Raw genomic sequence first — 21,321 nt, 5'->3', positions numbered from 1 at the left:
CACCTCGCCGCTGGTAGGAGTTGCGCCGCGAAGTAATATAGTTCGAATCTCGGGGCCTCAAGGCCTCCCTCCTCCCTCCTCCCAGCAGCGCACTACCGTACGTAGAGCCACTCTGCTGTGCCCACCCGCCCAGAGCAGGGAGGAGAGGAGCGAGTCCAAAGTGCGAAACACCCGGGGAGGCAAAGGACATAGGGAGTTCTGTAAGACATACAGAATCCTAGGAAGCATCACCATCTTGGCAACCGCCAGTCGTCCCATGAGAGAGAGAGGAAGCGTGTTCCAGAAGGTGACAGATTTACGGAGGGCTACGAGCACCCTATCAATGTTATGAAGCAGCAGTTCTTCATCGGATGTGGCCACTTGTATACCAAGATAGCGGAACGCCTCCCGCTCACAACGGAAGCCCATGTAAGGCCTATCCAAACCCGGATCTGGGACGCAGCCCGTCAACGGGAAGACCAGGGATTTTTTTAGATTAATCCGCAACCCAGAGGCCGCCCCAAAGCGATCCAGGATCCGCATCAAGTCGGGGAGGGCCTCAGAGGGGGAGGTAAGATAAAAGAGTGCATCATCTGCGTACAGAGATATCACATTAGAATTGTCACCCACGGCTATCCCCCAACGCAGTAATTCAGCGCGGGCAGAGACAGCAAGGGGCTCAATCGCAAGCGCGAAAAGGAGCGGGGAGAGGGGACAGCCCTGCCGGGTACCCCTCCCCAGTAGCCATTCCTCCGAACGGGCCGATCCCAACCGCACCCTTGATCGGGGCGCGCTATAAAGTACTCGGATCCAGGCACAAAATACAGGGCCAAACCCAGTCCGCTGGAGCACCTGCAACAAGTATCCCCAGTGCACCGTGTCAAAAGCCTTAGCTAAATCGATCGACACCAACACATGAGGGCCCTCTCGTCCCCTTACCTCGTGCAGGATATGGTTCAGTCGGCGCAAATTCATTGCCTTATTACGACCCGGGATAAATCCGCACTGGTCGGTGTGTATCAGTCGGGTCATATGTGGAGCAAGGCGGGTGGCCAATAACTTGGTGAGGATTTTCGCGTCCGTATTAATCAAGGTAATAGGGCGGTACGCCGCGGGATCAGCACTATCACCTCCCGGCTTCAAAATCATGCACACTTCTCCCTGGTTCATAGTGGGCGGAAGAGCGCCCTTTAGCAGCGCTTCACCATAGACCTGCAACAAAAGGGGAGCCAGGACATGTCCGAAGGAATGGTAGAACTCCGCTGGGTAACCGTCACCACCGGGGGCCTAGGCACGGGGGAGGGCGGCTATCGCCGCTGTAACCTCACCCAGTGTAAGTGTCGCATCTAGTTCTTTCGCCGCCGCTTCCGGCAAGGCCCGGAGGTCCAGGTCCTCAAGATACGAGCGATAGGTATCCTCCGTAACAAGTGGGTGTACCGCATATACCGTCTGAAGATGGCTGCGGAGGACCTTGAGGATATCAGATTCCGCGTGAACCATAGCACCAGACGAGTCGCGCAAGGCAACTATTCTCTCCGGTGAAAACTCACGGCGAAGTATCCAAGCCAGCAGGCGGCCAGATTTATCGCCCTCACGGTGGAGACGCTGCCGGTACTGGCCCAGAGTAAATTTGTCAAGCCGGGAGAGGATGTAGTGGATTGACACCAGGGCGTCCTCCTCCGCCCGTATATCCAACATCTCCGGATCAGAGCGGGACTGGGTGCGCCTAAGCTCAGCTTCCGCATCTTGCAACTCGGACAGTAATTGTTTCCTGACCCCATACATGAGGCCCATACAAGCTCCACGCACAACCGCCTTCAGTGCATCCCACTTAGCAGAATAGGGCAGCTCGTCACTCCCCCAGTTCAGGTCCACATAGTCCGACAGTGAAGTCGCCACATGGTCCTTGCCCACCTGGTCCTGAAGGAGGTCAGCGGGCATTCTCCACGTGCGAGGGCGTGTAACTCGATCAGGCCACCGCGCCACGCACGTCACAGGAGCATGGTCCGATAAATACCGGGCCTGATGGGTAACCGTCAAGGTGAGAGATGGAGTGAGGTTAGCTGCAAGTACGCGGTCCAATCTGCTATGGGTGCCGTGTGTCGGGGTGTAGCATGTATAGAGCTTCTGAGTGGGATGACAAGCCCGCCACACATCCAGCGCCCCAAGATTGTGCATCACGTCCCGCAAACACGCCGACATACGAGGCTTAGTGCCCGACCGGGGCGGATGGCGGTCCAACTCGGGGTGCAATATGCAATTGAAGTCCCCAAACCAAAAGAGGGGAGCATCCATACCAGGGGCCACAATATCTTGAATACGAGAGAAGAATGCCGGATCATCGATGTTGGGGGCATAGGTGTTAAGCAGCAGGAGTTCCTTATCATCCAACCTAATTCTCACCAATAGGTATCTACCCTCCACATCCGCGTCAACATACTGGACAGCACAAGGAATCCCCGGCGCCACCCAGATGAGGACCCCCCTAGCATATGTAGAGAAGGAAAAGTGGAAGATCTGGCCCCTCCACTTCTTAGACAGGCGCTGCGCTCCCTCATCGTCTAAGTGGGTCTCCTGTAAACAAGCCACTGAAATCCCATGCCGTTTAAGAAAAGTGAGGACTCTGTGCCTCTTAGTGCAGGTACCCAACTCACGCACGTTCCATGTTAAAAATTTAAATTCCATGTCCAACTATCACGCCCACACGGGCTACAGTAGAAGCACAACATGACCCGCCCCCATCCGGACCCCACAGTAGTCAGAAGGAAAGGAGGAGCTCCACGAGGGAACCCTCCACAAATCGGATTCAACATATACATGATGCCAACAATAACTTCAGCACAAACCCCAACCCACCCTCCAGCAACCCCAACACCCCAAACAGTCGCAAAAACAGATTCCCCCCCACCCACGAGCGAAAGGATAGCAACAAAGAAAAACGCCACCCCGCCCTTCCCCTGCCAGTGCCAGGACGTACACAGCCACCCCACACCATCCATGCAACACACACACACACACTTCAAGTCAACCCCACCCACCCTCCCTCCCAGCTCCCCAAAAAGTCCAAGGACCCTGATAGACCCTGGGCATGCCCATCCATCTCCATCCGTATGTCAGGCAAGCAGGTATTGAAGGCAAAAGTTGACCTTCTTCTCCCTCACCGCCACCCATGCCAAAAGGACTCAAGTCTACCATCACAGTCTATCCATCCCAAAGTCTCAGTAATAGCAAGGAGTTGAGGTAGCTTACCAACGTATCAATAGGAGGTCTCGCAAGCGGTGAATCCCCACAGATATACGAACATGCATATCAAGTCAACAAATCACTCCAGTCTTGGCTCAGAGAGAGCCGACTCCGGGACTACCGGGACCGTAGAGTCCGTGGCCAGCGGTGTTACCTGCAGAGTGTCTGGGACCAAGACCTCACCAGAGGGGGAACCCCCGGGCGATCCCAGCTCTTCTCCAAGGGGCGATGCCTCCATGCGAATAGCACCATCGGCACCTACTGTAGGGCGGCTCCCAGGAGATCCACGGGATCCAGAACGGTGTCTTCCCCTCCCCCGGAGGCGTCTCTGCGGTCTGGTCCCCCAAGTCTCACGGGGCCCCCCCCGCTCACCCGGGGGCAGGTCATTACCCCTGATTTCAAGCCACTCCCATACCTCCGCCGGCGTCTCGAAGAAGTGCGCTCGGCCCTGAGAGAGCACCTTGAGTTTAGCTGGATACAACAGCCTGTACTGGAGTTTCATATCACGGAGCTTTTGCTTGACTCCCAGGTAGGATTTCCTCTGTTCCTGCACTTGTTGAGTGTAGTCAGGGTATATTGACACGCGGCTGTTCTCAATCATGAGGGATTCCGCCTCCCTTGCAGCTCTCAAGATACAGTCGCGGTCTTTATAGTTTAAGATCTTCGCAATGAGGGCTCTAGGGGTCTCGCCCGGGCGCGGAGGGGGGACAAGGGCTCTATGTGCCCGTTCCACGACGAAGACGCTGGACAGCCCAGACGGGCACAGGTGGGTACGGATCCAGTTTTCGAGGAAGCGTTCCGGGTTTCCCGCTTCCAATCTCTCCGGCACGCCCAGGACCCGTATGTTGCTTCGACGGGCCCTCCCCTCCGCATCCTCAGCTCGCCGCTCCAAGGCTCGAGTAGTAGATGTAAGTTGCGCAACCGTCTTCTGCAATGAAGCCACCTCACCCTGCAGTTGCGTGATATTGCCCTCCGCATCCGATACTTTATCTGCTACTTTGTGGAGGTCAGTGCGGAGTAGGTTCACATCAATAGAGACTGTCTCTATTTGCCGCTCCAGGGCAGAGTGAGAACCCTGAATGGCTTTCTAAAGTTCGGCTCTAGATGGTTCCGCAGGGTCTCCGCCGCCGTCATCGGATCCCGTCTGGCGCGTAATCCTCTGCGGCTGCAGACGCGGGGTGGTGTATTGGACAATAGTGTTGGGTTGAGAGCCCTTCGAGGATCGATCCTTGCGTGTCGCCATTCTACCAGCTTAACGGGATATTCGATCAGCTTGTTCCCAGGCACCCACTCTCGGTACGCCGGGCTGGGGAGGAGGGCACAAGGACGTCCAAACCACGGCCAGGTAGCGGAGAGGCCGCCGCTAAACACACGTCAAGCAGGACTCAGGGTATGTCCAATGCCAGTTAGGCGACACCACAGCAGTAGCAAAAGCAAAGGTAGCAGGTCCTCGGCTTCTGGGCCTCGCCAAGACCCCCGCTGCGAATAGGGCCCCGCGTCCACTGAAGGCCAGCCGAATCGGCCGTCTACGCACCCCAGGAGCTCACCGCCACCAGTCCTCCGCAGTACGGGCTCAAGGGCACTTCTCTAGGTAGGCGCTCACGAGCCGGTTCAGCCACAGGTAGGGACCCCCCTCACGCACGCGACTACAGCGCCACCCGGGAGCAAGCCATCTAAGATGGCGGGCGAGTGTGTATCAGGCGCCAGCCCCACCGTCTTTCTACAGGCGTCTCGCCCCACTGCCCCCGCAGGGGGGGGGCGCCTCCCGATGGGGGGGCGCAATCCGGCCAGGGGTCCAGCAATCCAGGCCCGCAGGGGGCCAGTGCAGAACACTGACGGAGACCGCAGCGCCTCGCAGGGTCTCCCGAGATGCGGCGGGATCAGCACCCGGCCGGGCCGTCATGGCCGCGCCCTCCACCAGGCAAGCAGGAACGTCGGGGATTTGGGGCTTCCAATCGCCAGCGCCAGAAGTGTCCAATAGATGTACGCAAGAGCGCCGAGGTGCGCCAGGGAGGCCCCCGCGTCAGGGGCTATCAAGCGCCCACGCCAGGCGGGCAGTGCAGCGGACGGCTTCACGTCCCAGGCCCAGACCGCGGCGTCGCGTAGATCAGAGCGACGCCGCGCATGCCGACGGTGCCTCCTCCTTTGTTTCTAGCCGACCTCTGATGCTGTCCGGCGGTCCAGAGCTCCAGGCGGGTGAGCGAGGCTTCCGATCACGGATGCAGGGACTCCGGCAGCCCAGGCAGGATAATAAAGCAGGATTTAACGGGTCCCGGGACGGAGCTGGTAGAGCTCACGTCCTGTCGGCCATGATGCTTGGCCACGCCCCCCTCAATTTAACTAAGTTAATAAAGAATTGTAAGAAGAAAGCCACTTTTTATAAGAAAAGGAAATGGTAGAGAAAGATTTTGAATTAAAAAAAAAACTTTTTGTTTTAGTAATCAATAGAATTCGATCACTAGATAAGCCAATCCATTTATTGAAGAGCAAAAGTAAGTGCAGAAGAATAATTAACAGAACTAATTTTTCTGAGTTCAAGTTCTGAGCCTTTTTTTATGAGGAAAGTTATCTTCAGAGTAATGACTTGTTGCATGCAGTTGACACTACAGGTCGTGCTTATGAGGTTAAAAATGGTTGTCCTATTGAGAAAGAGAAAATTGTTCAAAGAAATGCAGAAGAGGTGTTAGCTGATGAGGTATTAGGGAGAAGGCCTAAAGCTCCAGTGTACACTTGGAATTGCAGTAGTATTTGTAGTGTACGTGTACGGCAGGAATCTATTGATTTTTTACGCAATTTCTTACGTAACTATACTAAGAAAAGTGTTTTAATCAAAAGATTAAGATGTTGCAAGGACTAGACCCTTGCAGAAAAAAGTTTGTAGAAGTGTTTTTCACCATTTCAGGATGTTGGCAGTACATCATACTGAAATGAGGAAATTAGTCAGAACGTTGTATTATGCCAAAAGTCCAGCTTTAATGTTAAATAAGTTGAACAGTGCTCTTTTGCATGGATCTGTGTCAGATGTAAAGAACGTTTGTGATGAAATTCAGGTTAGTTACTTTGGTGCAGAAGAAGATAGTGCAGAAATTCATACGTTAGTAGAAGAAAATGTACAACATTGCAGTACAGAAAAATTTGAGCAAGAAATTACAAAGTTTAAGGTGGTTTCAGGTGAAACACCAAATTATTCTTGTATTTGTTGTCGACGTACTCATTATAAAAATCAGACTAGGACTGTTGATCTGTGAAATGAAAATGAAATGAAATGAAAAATGGGACTTATAAAGCGCACGAACACCTACGGTTTCTTGGCGCTGGGGTGGGAAGGCTAGCCAGTACAGATGGAGTGGGCTAGTTGTAGGCTAATGAAAAGAGACAGGTTTTTAGAGATTTTCTAAACTGAAAATAGGATGGGAGGAGGCGGAGTGCAGAGGGGAGGGAATTCCAAAAAAGAGGAGCCTGAGTGGAAAATCGCAAACCATCGTGTTTTTTATGCTTGAAAAGACCAGGGGTGAGAAGATTGTGACTAGAAGAGCGAAGATCACGCTGGGGAACATAACGGTGCAAAAGGGAAGAAATAAAAGATGGTCCCTGGGAGGAAAGAGCTTTGTGGATCAGGCAGCCGAGTTTGAAAAGGCTACGCTGTGCAACTGGGAGCTAATGAAGATTCTTTAAAAGGGGCTTGGTGTGGGTAGATTTTGGCATACCATAGGCCAGCCTGGCTGCCTGGTTCTGAATAAGCTGGAGGCGTTTGGATTGATATGCTGGTATGCCCACGTATAGGGCATTCGCATAATCAATGCGTGAAATCACGAGTCCTAGGATGGCCTGTATAAGAGCCTCGTGAGAGAGGAGTCTGCTGATTTTGCGGATACGACGTAAGTAGTAAAAATAGATGGATATAACTGAATTAATTTGTGCCCTCATAGAGAGGTCCTTACAGATGGTGATACCAAGGCTCTTTACAGAGTCAACAGGGGAAGGAGGGGGACCAAGTGAAGGTGGCCAAAAAGTAGAGTTCCAGTGGTTACCAAGGGGACCGGTAAGAACTGGCTCAGTTTTATCAGGATTGAGTTTGAGATGATTCAAACTCATCCAGGAGGTAATGAAGTTCATAACAGAATGGACATTTTGTACGGAGGAGGGGGAAGGGTCAATCCTGAAAATAAGCTGAAGGTCGTCCGCATAGTTGAAAATAGTGACAGATTTGTGTTTAAGCTCTGAGATGAGTGGGCGGATATAAAGATTGAAAAGGAGTGGTGAAAGTGAGGAGCCCTGCGGGACTCCACAGGCGAGATGTTTTCCCGCAGAGGAAAAAGGAGGAAGGGACACTGCCTGAGTGCGATCCTGAAGAAAGGAGGTAATCCACTTCAGTGGCAGCCTCTGGATGCCGGCGTGCTCGATACGTTCACGTAGGATGTTATGGTCTACAGTGTCGAACGCCGCCGACAAATCCAGGAGCACCAAAGCTTGGGAGATGTTCTGGTCAGCCCCCTTTCTTAACTCCTCATGAACGGCCAAGGCGATGGATTCAGTGGAGTGTTGAGGCCTAAAGCCGGCCTGATGGGGTCAAGGAAGTGGGTAGATTCAATAAAAGCACTCAGGCAGTTAACCACATAAGCTTCCAAAACTTTCCCCAGATAGGGGAGGAGGGAAATTGGGCGGAAATTTGAGAGAACATCTGGGTCAGCTCCAGGTTTTTTCAGAATGGGCGAGACCACCGCTGTTTTGAATGGGAGGGGAACTATCCCTGAGGAAAGGGAGTTGTTTAACAAGGAGAGAGGGGGTATGGGGATGTTATGGTAGATTTCACGACTAATGTGGGTGGGACAACTATCCTGAGGGGAGCATGACTTAACTTTCCCTAAGAGAGAGAAGGAAGTGTCTTCCATGAGTATAGGAAACATGAGATAACGGACCGGATTTGGGAAGGCCATAGTGGGATATGAAATAGTAGCAGTGGTGGGGATACTAGTTTTGATATTTATGATTTGTTCAATAAAATAGCTGTTAAGGGAATCACAGAGGGATTGAGAGGGCGGGGATTTGATGGTGACATGGTCAGGTTTGACCAGTTCGTCCACAATGGAAAAAATAGTTTTTGATTTGCAGTTGGAGCTAAGAATTTTTGCAGAAAAATATGCAGCTTTAGCCTTCACAATAGCTTCTTTATACTCATATAGGGCATTCAAAAACAAGGATTTTTTAAGGGGACAGTAGTGAAGCCTCCACTTGCACTCCAATTGGTGCAGAGTAAGCTTCCTATCCCTCAGATCCTTGGAAAACCAGAGTTGTGCGTCGTGAGGTCTCTTAGTTTTTAAAGGCTTAAGGGGGGCAAAATTATCTCTTGCCTGGGTCATCCAGGAGGAGAGAGCTTCAGCCTGCAGGTGAGGTGAGCAATGGGGGTCCAAAAGATCAGGGAATGCGGAAAGGGTGGAAGTGAGGTTTGTGCAAATGGAGGGGATATCTACGTGTTTCCAGTTTCTGACCCTGGTGGAAGCTCCTATATGTGTGGCGGTAGAGGTCGGGAGGCTGATGGAAAAGGAGACAAGATAGTGGTCGGACCAGGCACAGGGGGATACCCGAAGGTCAAGGATATCCAGATTGAGACTCCAGGCCTGGTCCAAGGTGTGTCCTTTAATGTGAGTGGCTACTTTGATGTGTTCAAAAAAGTTAAGCCCGGAGGGTAAGTCCGTGAATTGCTTTGAGTGAGGGCTCTCAAGAGGGTCATGAGGCCAGTAATTAAAGTCACCTATAATAAGGAGCCTGGCGTGTCTAATCACCAGCTCTGCAACCAGGTTACTAAAGAATTGAACAAAATTTAAGGAGGGATTGGGCGGGCGATAACAGAGAACGCATGCCAAAGGGAAATATTTTGAATGCAAAGTAGCTACAAGAATATCAGCCAATGGAGAAAGGGGGACTGTAATGGAAGTGAAAGAGTGAGGATGGGCAATGATGGCAGCAACTCCCCCCCCCAATCTTCCCGTCTGGCCGGTTAGCCTGAAGAATATAGTAATTGCCAGGGAGAGCAGCCAGGATATCTGGCATGGACTCAGACGAAAGCCATGTTTCTGAGAGAAACAGGATATCGGGACTGAGGGTGTTGAGCATATGGAAAATCTCAACCTGGTGTCTAGATAACGAGCGGGTGTTTAAATACCAGATGGAAAGTTTGGTGGGAGCGGATTTAGGGCGAGTGGTAACAGTGTATTTAAAATGTGAAAAGGAAAATAATAAGGAGTGGATGGAATTTGTAACTTATTTGTTGGTCGAGAATACTTTTGATTTGGGTTGTGATCCGTGTATTTGTAAATATTTGTTATAACAAATTAGACTAGAATAAAATGCCTGCTAGAGCTGTGCATAATAATTTTGAGTTGGTAAATATTCCTTCTGAACTGGTGGATTTAATTACTTATGAGTCTATTCTTATTCAATGTGTGCATCCTTTTCAGGCTATAGTTCGTATGGAGCCTAAGTCAGGGAAATTGCCTCCTTCAGATTTACAGAGAGGATTAAAGGGAAGAGTTGTGTATTTGCCATTAGATTTAAAGAAAAATATTGAAACAGTTGGTGTAGAAAATGTAGAAGATGAACCTTTAGTTATTCTTGTTAATGGTGTTCCTACTAAGAGTAAGAAAATCTGGCAGGAATTAGTGGGTTAGGAAAGTGAAAAAGGCAATGTTGTATCTGATAAAAATAATCAATTCTATAAAGATGTGTTTATGAGTGAAGAAGAAATAACTGTTGAAGAAGATAATGACTTACCATCTGGACAAATTGAAAAAGTGGATGTGTCCAGAACTGAAGAAATCTACGAACATTACAGTGTTCATCCACTGCATTCCAAAGAAGTAATGGGGAATACTATAGAGTTATTCCAAATGAAAGAAGCAAAGGGAAGTCCCATTAGTGTATGGGAAAAAAGCGTGGCAGCTCGTTGTTTCCCTCATTTGTTTCCCACAGGAAAAGGAGGACGATATGATGACCGACCTGTGCAGATTCCTGCATCTGAATACGACATTAAGATTGTATGCAGAAGATCCAAGATTTCAACAATGTATTCCGAATTTGTTTCATCTTTTGTTTGAGAGTGATTTGTCTGAACTTTCTTATGCAGTAAACCATATATTGAAAACAGGTGTAAATCTGCTAAATGTTTCGGTAAAGGAGTTTATGGATAAAGTACACCAGAAAGATAATGTTTTGGAATCTCAGCTAATTAATCTCATGGCATGTCAGCGTGGTACTAATGAGTACTGGTACCGTCGTCATGGAGAAATTAAATGTATGCTAAGGAATTTAGGAACTCCTACATGGTTCCTTACTCTAAGCTGTGCTGAATATGCTTGGGATGATTTACTTCAATTTCTTCGAGAGGCAAATCCAAATATACTAAATATTGAATACAAGATACCTGGATAATTGTGCTCTTTGGATCCAGTTAATGTATGCAGATATTTCAATTATAGATTTGAAGCTATGATGTCTTTTATCACCAATAAAAAAAATCCTCCTCTTGGAGAGGTTGTGGACTTCTTTTGGAGAAAGGAGTATCAAGCAAGAGGTGCTCCTCAAATACACATGCTAATATGGATCAAAGACGCTCCCAAATTTGGAACAGATTCAGATGATACTGTGTTGTCTTTTATTGAAGAATACGCTACATGTGATATACCGAAAAGTACACAGGATAAGGACTTAAGACATGGGTACTCACAAACTTTCTCTCGGGGGCCAAATTTACAGTGTGGTTTGTTTCCGAGGGCCGCACCGGTGGGGGCGGGTTCAGTGGAGGAGGGGGCGGGGCTAGAGCAACAAAAAAAACTGTGACCATGAGGTTGAACACAGGTCCCTGCAGCGGATGCCTTCGTCCACTGAGCCACCATACACACAGCTCTCTCTCTCCCTCTATCTCCCTCTCTCAACCTCTCTCTCCCTCTCTCCCTCCCTCTCTCACTATTCCTCTCTCTGTCTCACTCAGACTGTCTCACTCCTTTTCACACCCTCTCTCTCCCTTTCCCTTCTTTGTCTCCCTAACCCCCTCTTTCTCACTCACTCCGACTGTCTCACTCCCGCTCTCCATCCCTGTCTCCCTCTCTCTCCTTCCCTCTCCCTCTCTGTCTCCCTCTCTCTCCTTCCCTCTCCTTCTCTGTCTCCCTCTCTCTCCTTCCTTCTCCCACTCTGTCGCCCTCCTCACTCTGTCGCCCTCCTCACTGTCGCTCTCCTCCCTGCCTCTGTCACCCCCTCCCTCCTCCCTCTGTCTGTCACCCTCCTCCCTCCCTCTGTCTGTCACCCTCCTCCCTCCCTCTGTCTGTCACCCTCCTCCTTCCCTCTGTCACCATTCTCCCTCCCTCCTCCCTCCCTCTGTCTGTCACCCTCCTCCCTTCCTCCTCCCCCTCCCTCCTCCCTCTGGCTGTCACCCTCCTCCCTCCCTCTGTCTGTCACCCTCTGTCTCCCTCCCTCTCCCCTTCTCTGTCTCCCTCCCTCTCCCTCTCTTTGTCTCCCTCTGTCTGTCTCCCTCTCTTTGTCTACCTTCCTCTGTATCCCTCCTCTGCCTCCCTCCTCCCTCTGGCTGTCGCCCTCTCTCTGTCTCCCTCTGCCTCCCTCCTCCCTCTGTCTGTCTCCCTCCCTCTGTCTGTCTCCCTCCCTCTGTCTCCCTCCCTCGGTCTGTCTCCCTCCCTCTGTCTCCCTCCTTCTCCCTTTCTCTGTCTCTCTCTCTCTGTCTCCCTCTCTCTGTCTCCCTTTCCCACCCTCCCTCACTCTCCCTCTGTCTGCCTCCCTTTTCCTCCCTCCTTTCCTTCCTTCCCTCGCTCTCCCTCTGTCTGCCTCCCCTTTCCCTCCCTCGCTCTCCCTCTGTCTGCCTCCCTTTCTCTCCCTCCCTTGCTGTCCCTCTCTCTGCCTCCCTTTCACTCCCTCCCTCGCTCTCCCTCTGTCTGCGTCCCTTTCCCTCCCTCCCTCGCTCTCCCTCTGCCTGTCTCCCTTTCCCTCCCTCCCTCACTCTCCCTCTCTCTGCCTCCCTTTCTCTCCCTCCGTCGCTCTCCCTCCCTTTCCCTCCATCCCTCGCTCTCCCTCTGTCTGCCTCCCTTTCCCTCCCTCCCTTGCTCTCCCTCTCTCTGCCTCTCTTTCCCTCCCTCCCTCGCTCTTCCTCCCTCTCCCTCATTTTCCCTCCCTCCCTCGCTCTCCCTCTGTCTGCCTCCCTTTCCTTCCCTCCCTCGCTCTCCCTCTCTCTGCCTCCCTTTCCCTCCCTCCCTCGCTCTCCCTCTGTCTGTCTCCCTTTCCCTCCCTCCCTCTCCCTGCCTCCCATTTCCTCCCTCCTTCGCTCTCCCTCCCTCTCCCTCCCTTTCCCTCCCTCCCTCGCTCTCCCTCCCTCCCTCCCTCTCCCTCCCTCTCCCTCCCTTTCCCTCCCTCCCTCGCTCTCCCTCTCTCTGCCTCCCTTTCCCTCCCTCCCTCGCTCTCCCTCTGTCTGCCTCCCTTTTCCTCCCTCCTCTTCTTCCTTCCCTCGCTCTCCCTCTGTCTGCCTCCCTTTCCCTCCCTCCCTCGCTCTCCCTCTGTCTGCCTCCCTTTCTCTCCCTCCCTCGCTCTCCCTCTCTCTGCCTCCCTTGCCCTCCCTTCTTCACTCTCCCTCTGTCTGCATCCCTTTCCCTCCCTCCCTCGCTCTCCCTCTGTCTGTCTCCCTTTCCCTCCCTCCCTCGCTCTCCCTCTCTCTGCCTTCCTTTCCCTCCCTCGCTCTTCCTCCCTCCCTCTCCCTCCCCCTCCCTCCCTCGCACACCCTCCCTCTCCCTCCTTTTCCCTCCCTCGCTCTCCCTCTGTCTTACTCCCTTTCCCTCCCTCCCTCGCTCTGCCTCTCTCTGCCTCCCTTTCCCTCCCTCCCTCTCCCTCTGTCTGCCTCCCTTGTCCTCCCTCCTTTCCTTTCTTCCCTCGCTCTCCCTCTGTCTGCGTCCCTTTCCTTCCTTCCCTCGCTCTCCCTCTCTCTGCCTCCCTTTCCCTCCCTCCCTCGCTCTCCCTCTAACTGCCTCCTTTTGCCTCCCTCTTTCTGCCTCCCTTTCCCTCCCTCCCTCACTCTCCCTCCCTCTCCCTCCTTTTCCCTCCCTCCCTTGCTCTCCCTCTGTCTCCCTCCCTTTCTCTCACTCCCTCTGTCTTCCACGCTCTACCTCCCTCTGTCACCTCTTCATCTCTCCCTGCCTGTGCCCGGGCTGAGACAGTTTCAGGACACACACACACACAGCAGCACAAGCACTTAACAGGTCTTTAAAAGACCATTTGTATGTTAAAGAGGCTTTTGTCTTTCACCTCTTGGCGCCCCTGCCCCTGCAGCTCCACTCTGACTATCACGGAATGCCCGGGCCAGTACAGAGCAGCAGAGACTCGGCCCCCAGTGTTTGCAGACACTGTAATTTTTTTTTTTTTAACACGGGTAAATTATCTGCAAGGTCCGCGGGCCGTCAGGGAAGGCTTGCCGGGCCGCTGACGGCCCACGGGCCGTACTATGAGTACCCATGACTTAAGACAACAAGTCTTACTATTCCAAAGCCATCGTTGTGGGAAATACTGTCATTGAAAGTACAAATCTAAGGACAAATTCTACACCAAATGTCGTTTTGGATTTCCATGTCCAGTAATATCGAAAGGAAGAGTGAACAGTTTTATGTCATCTTTGCGATATACTATCACAAGAAAGTCTCCTAAAAATACCTACAATTTAAGAAGAAATGAAGATTCAAAATACATAAATGACTATAACCCAATCATTTTGTCCATGTGGAATGCTAACATGGATATTCAATATGTTGCAGACAATTCCATTGCTATTGCTCGATATGTAACATCGTACATAACGAAATCAGAAAAGACAGAATTGAAGGAAATGAAGGAAATGTGGGAAGAGATTTCCCACGAGAAGAGTCTAAGTAAGAAATGATATACTTACTGTTTCTCATAGAGAAATTGGAGCATATGAATGCTCGGATCGATTATCATCTGCAAGTCTATACAGATGGAGTGGGCTAGTTGTAGGCTAATGAAAAGAGCCAGGTTTTTAGAGATTTTCTAAACTGAACATATGATGGGAGGAGGCGGAGTGCAGAGGGGAGGGAATTCCAAAAAAGAGGAGCCTGAGTGGAAAATCGCAAACCATCGTGTTTTTTATGCTTGAAAAGACCAGGGGTGAGAAGATTGTGACTAGAAGAGCGAAGATCACGCTGGGGAACATAACGGTGCAAAAGGGAAGAAATAAAAGATGGTCCCTGGGAGGAAAGAGCTTTGTGGATCAGGCAGCCGAGTTTGAAAAGGCTACGCTGTGCAACTGGGAGCTAATGAAGATTCTTTAAAAGGGGCTTGGTGTGGGTAGATTTTGGCAGACCATAGGCCAGCCTGGCTGCCTGGTTCTGAATAAGCTGGAGGCGTTTGGATTGATATGCTGGTATGCCCACGTATAGGGCATTCGCATAATCAATGCGTGAAATCACGAGTCCTAGGATGGCCTGTATAAGAGCCTCGTGAGAGAGGAGTCTGCTGATTTTGCGGATACGACGTAAGTAGTAAAAATAGATGGATATACCTGAATTAATTTGTGCCCTCATAGAGAGGTCCTTACAGATGATGATACCAAGGCTCTTTACAGAGTCAACAGGGGAAGGAGGGGGACCAAGTGAAGGTGGCCAAAAAGTAGAGTTTCAGTGGTTACCAAGGGGACCGGTAAGAACTGGCTCAGTTTTATCAGGATTGAGTTTGAGATGATTCAAACTCATCCAGGAGGTAATGAAGTTCATAACAGAATGGACATTTTGTACGGAGGAGGGGGAAGGGTCAATCCTGAAAATAAGCTGAAGGTCGTCCGCATAGTTGAAAATAGTGACAGATTTGTGTTTAAGCTCTGAGATGAGTGGGCGGATATAAAGATTGAAAAGGAGTGGTGAAAGTGAGGAGCCCTGCGGGACTCCACAGGCGAGATGTTTTCCCGCAGAGGAAAAAGGAGGAAGGGACACTGCCTGAGTGCGATCCTGAAGAAAGGAGGTAATCCACTTCAGTGGCAGCCTCTGGATGCCGGCATGCTCGATATGTTCACGTAGGATGTTATGGTCTACAGTGTCGAACGCCGCCGACAAATCCAGGAGCACCAAAGCTTGGGAGATGTTCTGGTCAGCCCCCTTTCTTAACTCCTCATGATCGGCCAAGGCGATGGATTCAATGGAGTGTTGAGGCCTAAAGCCGGCCTGATGGGGTCAAGGAAGTGGGTAGATTCAATAAAAGGACTCAGGCAGTTAACCACATAAGCTTCCAAAACTTTCCCCAGATAGGGGAGGAGGGAAATTGGGCGGAAATTTGAGAGAACATCTGGGTCAGCTCCAGGTTTTTTCAGAATGGGCGAGACCACCGCTGTTTTGAATGGGAGGGGAACTATCCCTGAGGAAAGGGAGTTGTTTAACAAGGAGAGAGGGGGTATGGGGATGTTATGGTAGATTTCACGACTAATGTGGGTGGGACAACTATCCTGAGGGGAGCATGACTTAACTTTCCCTAGGAGAGAGAAGAAAGTGTCTTCCATGAGTATAGGAAACATGAGATAACGGACCGGATTTGGGAAGGCCATAGTGGGATATGAAATGGTAGCAGTGGTGGGGATACTAGTTTTGATATTTATGATTTGTTCAATAAAATAGCTGTTAAGGGAATCACAGAGGGATTGAGAGGGCGGGGATTTGATGGTGACATGGTCAGGTTTGACCAGTTCGTCCACAATGGAAAAAATAGTTTTTGATTTGCAGTTGGAGCTAAGAATTTTTGCAGAAAAATATGCAGCTTTAGCCTTCACAATAGCTTCTTTATACTCATATAGGGCATTCAAAAACAAGGATTTTTTAAGGGGACAGTAGTGAAGCCTCCACTTGCGCTCCAATTGGTGCAAAGTAAGCTTCCTATCCCTCAGATCCTTGGAAAACCAGAGTTGTGCGTCGTGAGGTCTCTTAGTTTTTAAAGGCTTAAGGGGGGCAAAATTATCTCTTGCCTGGGTCATCCAGCAGGAGAGAGCTTCAGCCTGCAGGTGAGGTGAGCAATGGGGGTCCAAAAGATCAGGGAATGCGGAAAGGGTGGAAGTGAGGTTTGTGCAAATGGAGGGGATATCTACGTGTTTCCAGTTTCTGACCCTGGTGGAAGCTCCTATATGTGTGGCGGTAGAGGTCGGGAGGCTGATGGAAAAGGAGACAAGATAGTGGTCGGACCAGGCACAGGGGGATACCCGAAGGTCAAGGATATCCAGATTGAGACTCCAGGCCTGGTCCAAGGTGTGTCCTTTAATGTGAGTGGCTACTTTGATGTGTTCAAAAAAGTTAAGCCCGGAGGGTAAGTCCGTGAATTGCTTTGAGTGAGGGCTCTCAAGAGGGTCATGAGGCCAGTAATTAAAGTCACCTATAATAAGGAGCCTGGCGTGATTAATCACCAGCTCTGCAACCAGGTTACTAAAGAATTGAACAAAATTTAAAGAGGGATTGGGCGGGCGATAACAGAGAACGCATGCCAAAGGGAAATATTTTGAATGCAAAGTAGCTACAAGAATATCAGCCAATGGGGAAAGGGGGACTGTAATGGAAGTGAAAGAGTGAGGATGGGCAATGATGGCAGCAACTCCCCCCCTCCCACCCCAATCTTTCTGTCTGGCCGGTTAGCCTGAAGAATATAGTAATTGCCAGGGAGAGCAGCCAGGATATCTGGCATGGACTCAGACGAAAGCCATGTTTCTGAGAGAAACAGGATATCGGGACTGAGGGTGTTGAGCATATGGAATATCTCAACCTGGTGTCTAGGTAACGAGCGGGTGTTTAAATACCAGATGGAAAGTTTGGTGGGAGCGGATTTAGGGCGAGTGGTAACAGTGTATTTAAAATGTGAAAAGGAAAATAATAAGGAGTGGATGGAATTTGTAACTTATTTGTTGGTCGAGAATACTTTTGATTTGGGTTGTGATCCGTGTATTTGTAAATATTTGTTATAACAAATTAGACTAGAATAAAATGCCTGTTAGAGCTGTGCATAATAATTTTGAGTTGGTAAATATTCCTTCTGAACTGGTGGATTTAATTACTTATGAGTCTATTCTTATTCAATGTGTGCATCCTTTTCAGGCTATAGTTCGTATGGAGCCTAAGTCAGGGAAATTGCCTCCTTCAGATTTACAGAGAGGATTAAAGGGAAGAGTTGTGTATTTGCCATTAGATTTAAAGAAAAATATTGAAACAGTTGGTGTAGAAAATGTAGAAGATGAACCTTTAGTTATTCTTGTTAATGGTGTTCCTACTAAGAGTAAGAAAATCTGGCAGGAATTAGTGGGTTAGGAAAGTGAAAAAGGCAATGTTGTATCTGATAAAAAATAATCAATTCTATAAAGATGTGTTTATGAGTGAAGAAGAAATAACTGTTGAAGAAGATAATGACTTACCATCTGGACAAATTGAAAAAGTGGATGTGTCCAGAACTGAAGAAATCTACGAACATTACAGTGTTCATCCACTGCATTCCAAAGAAGTAATGGGGAATACTATAGAGTTATTCCAAATGAAAGAAGCAAAGGGAAGTCCCATTAGTGTATGGGAAAAAAGCATGGAAGCTCGTTGTTTCCCTCATTTGTTTCCCACAGGAAAAGGAGGACGATATGATGACCGACCTGTGCAGATTCCTGCATCTGAATACGACATTAAGATTGTATGCAGAAGATCCAAGATTTCAACAATGTATTCCGAATTTGTTTCATCTTTTGTTTGAGAGTGATTTGTCTGAACTTTCTTATGCAGTAAACCATATGTTGAAAACAGGTGTAAATCTGCTAAATGTTTCGGTAAAGGAGTTTATGGATAAAGTACACCAGAAAGATAATGTTTTGGAATCTCAGCTAATTAATCTCATGGCATGTCAGCGTGGTACTAATGAGTACTGGTACCGTCGTCATGGAGAAATTAAATGTATGCTAAGGAATTTAGGAACTCCTACATGGTTCCTTACTCTAAGCTGTGCTGAATATGCTTGGGATGATTTACTTCAATTTCTTCGAGAGGCAAATCCAAATATACTAAATATTGAATACAAGATACCTGGAGAATTGTGCTCTTTGGATCCAGTTAATGTATGCAGATATTTCAATCATAGATTTGAAGCTATGATGTCTTTTATCACCAATAAAAAAAATCCTCCTCTTGGAGAGGTTGTGGACTTCTTTTGGAGAAAGGAGTATCAAGCAAGAGGTGCTCCTCACATACACATGCTAATATGGATCAAAGACGCTCCCAAATTTGGAACAGATTCAGATGATACTGTGTTGTCTTTTATTGAAGAATACGCTACATGTGATATACCGAAAAGTACACAGGATAAGGACTTAAGACATGGGTACTCACAAACTTTCTCTCGGGGCCAAATTTACAGTGTGGTTTGTTTCCGAGGGCCGCACCGGTGGGGGTGGGTTCAGTGGAGCAGGGGGCGGGGCTAGAGCAACAAAAAAAACTGTGACCATGAGGTTGAACACAGGTCCCTGCAGCGGACGCCTTTGTCCACTGAGCCACCATACACACAGCTCTCTCTCTCCCTCTATCTCCCTCTCTCAACCTCTCTCTCCCTCTCTCTCTCACTATTCCTCTCTCTGTCTCACTCAGACTGTCTCACTCCTTTTCACACCCTCTCTCTCCCTTTCCCTTCTTTGTCTCCCTAACCCCCTCTTTCTCACTCACTCCGACTGTCTCACTCCCGCTCTCCATCCCTGTCTCCCTCTCTCTCCTTCCCTCTCCCTCTCTGTCTCCCTCTCTCTCCTTCCCTCTCCCTCTCTCTCCTTCCCTCTCCTTCTCTGTCTCCCTCTCTCTCCTTCACTCTCCTTCTGTCTCCTTCACTCTCCTTCCTTCTCCCACTCTGTCGCCCTCCTCACTCTGTCGCCCTCCTCACTGTCGCTCTACTCCCTGCCTCTGTCACCCCCTCCCTCCTCCCTCTGTCTGTCACCCTCCTCCCTCCCTCTGTCTGTCACCCTCCTCCCTCCCTCTGTCTGTCACCCTCCTCCTTCCCTCTGTCACCCTTCTCCCTCCCTCCTCCCTCCCTCTGTCTGTCACCCTCCTCCCTTCCTCCTCCCCCTCCCTCCTCCCTTTGGCTGTCACCCTCCTCCCTCCCTCTGTCTGTCACCCTCTGTCTCCCTCCCTCTCCCCTTCTCTGTCTCCCTCCCTCTCCCTCTCTTTGTCTCCCTCTGTCTGTCTCCCTCTCTTTGTCTACCTTCCTCTGTATCCCTCCTCTGCCTCCCTCCTCCCTCTGGCTGTCGCCCTCTCTCTGTCTCCCTCTGCCTCCCTCCTCCCTCTGTCTGTCTCCCTCCCTCTGTCTGTCTCCTTCCCTCTGTCTCCCTCCCTCGGTCTGTCTCCCTCCCTCTGTATCCCTCCCTCTCCCTTTCTCTGTCTCTCTCTCTCTGTCTCCCTCTCTCTGTCTCCCTTTCCCACCCTCCCTCACTCTCCCTCTGTCTGCCTCCCTTTTCCTCACTCCTTTCCTTCCTTCCCTCGCTCTCCCTCTGTCTGCCTCCCCTTTCACTCCCTCCCTCCCTCTCCCTCTGTCTGCGTCCCTTTCCCTCCCTCGCTCTCCCTCTGCCTGTCTCCCTTTCCCTCCCTCCCTCACTCTCCCTCTCTCTGCCTCCCTTTCTCTCCCTCCGTCGCTCTCCCTCCCTCTCCCTCCATCCCTCGCTCTCCCTCTGTCTGCCTCCCTTTCCCTCCCTCCCTCGCTCTCCCTCTCTCTGCCTCCCTTTCTCTCCCTCCCTCGCTCTTCCTCCCTCTCCCTCCATTTCCCTCCCTCCCTCGCTCGCCCTCTGTCTGCCTCCCTTTCCCTCCCTCCCTCGCTCTCCCTCTCTCTGCCTCCCTTTCCCTCCCTCCCTCGCTCTCCCTCTGTCTGTCTCCCTTTCCCTCCCTCCATCTCCCTGCCTCCCATTTCCTCCCTCCTTCGCTCTCCCTCCCTCTCCCTCCCTTTCCCTCCCTCCCTCGCTCTCCCTCCTTCCCTCCCTCACTCTCCCTCCCTCTCCCTCCTTTTCCCTCCCTCCCTTGCTCTCCCTCTGTCTGCCTCCCTTTTCCTCCCTCCTTTTCTTCCTTCCCTCGCTCTCCCTCTGTCTGCCTCCCTTTCCCTCCCTCCCTCGCTCTCCCTCTGTCTGCCTCCCTTTCTCTCCCTCCCTCGCTCTCCCTCTCTCTGCCTCCCTTGCCCTCCCTTCTTCGCTCTCCCTCTGTCTGCGTCCCTTTCCCTCCCTCCCTCGCTCTCCCTCTGTCTGTCTCCCTTTCCCTCCCTCCCTCGCTCTCCTTCTCTCTGCCTTCCTTTCCCTCCCTCGCTCTTCCTCCCTCCCTCTCCCTCCCTCCCTCGCACACCCTCCCTCTCCCTCCTTTTCCCTCCCTTGCTCTCCCTCTGTCTTACTCCCTTTCCCTCCCTCCCTCCCTCGCTCTGCCTCTCTCTGCCTCCCTTTCCCTCCCTCCCTCTCCCTCTGTCTGCCTCCCTTGTCCTCCCTCCTTTCCTTCCTTCCCTCGCTCTCCCTCTGTCTGCGTCCCTTTCCTTCCCTCCCTCGCTCTCCCTCTCTCTGCCTCCCTTTCCCTCCCTCCCTCGCTCTCCCTCTAACTGCCTCCTTTTCCCTCCCTCTTTCTGCCTCCCTTTCCCTCCCTCCCTCACTCTCCCTCCCTCTCCCTCCTTTTCCCTTCCTCCCTTGCTCTCCCTCTGTCTCCCTCCCTTTCTCTCACTCCCTCTGTCTTCCACGCTCTACCTCCCTCTGTCACCTCTTCATCTCTCCCTGCCTGTGCCCGGGCTGAGACAGTTTCAGGACACACACACACACAGCAGCACGAGCACTTAACAGGTCTTTAAAAGACCATTTGTATTTTAAAGAGGCTTTTGTCTTTCACCTCTTGGCGCCCCTGCCCCTGCAGCTCCACTCTGACTATCACGGAATGCCCGGGCCAGTACAGAGCAGCAGAGTCTCGGCCCCCAGTGTTTGCAGACACTGTAATTTTTTATTTAACACGGGTAAATTATCTGCAAGGTCCGCGGGCCGCCAGGGAAGGCTTGGCGGGCCGCTGACGGCCCGCGGGCCGCACTATGAGTACCCATGAC

Source organism: Lissotriton helveticus, chromosome 8 (genome assembly GCF_964261635.1).
Source record: "Lissotriton helveticus chromosome 8, aLisHel1.1, whole genome shotgun sequence".
Lineage (NCBI taxonomy): Eukaryota > Metazoa > Chordata > Amphibia > Caudata > Salamandridae > Lissotriton > Lissotriton helveticus.
Note: the sequence above shows the minus strand (reverse complement) of the source record.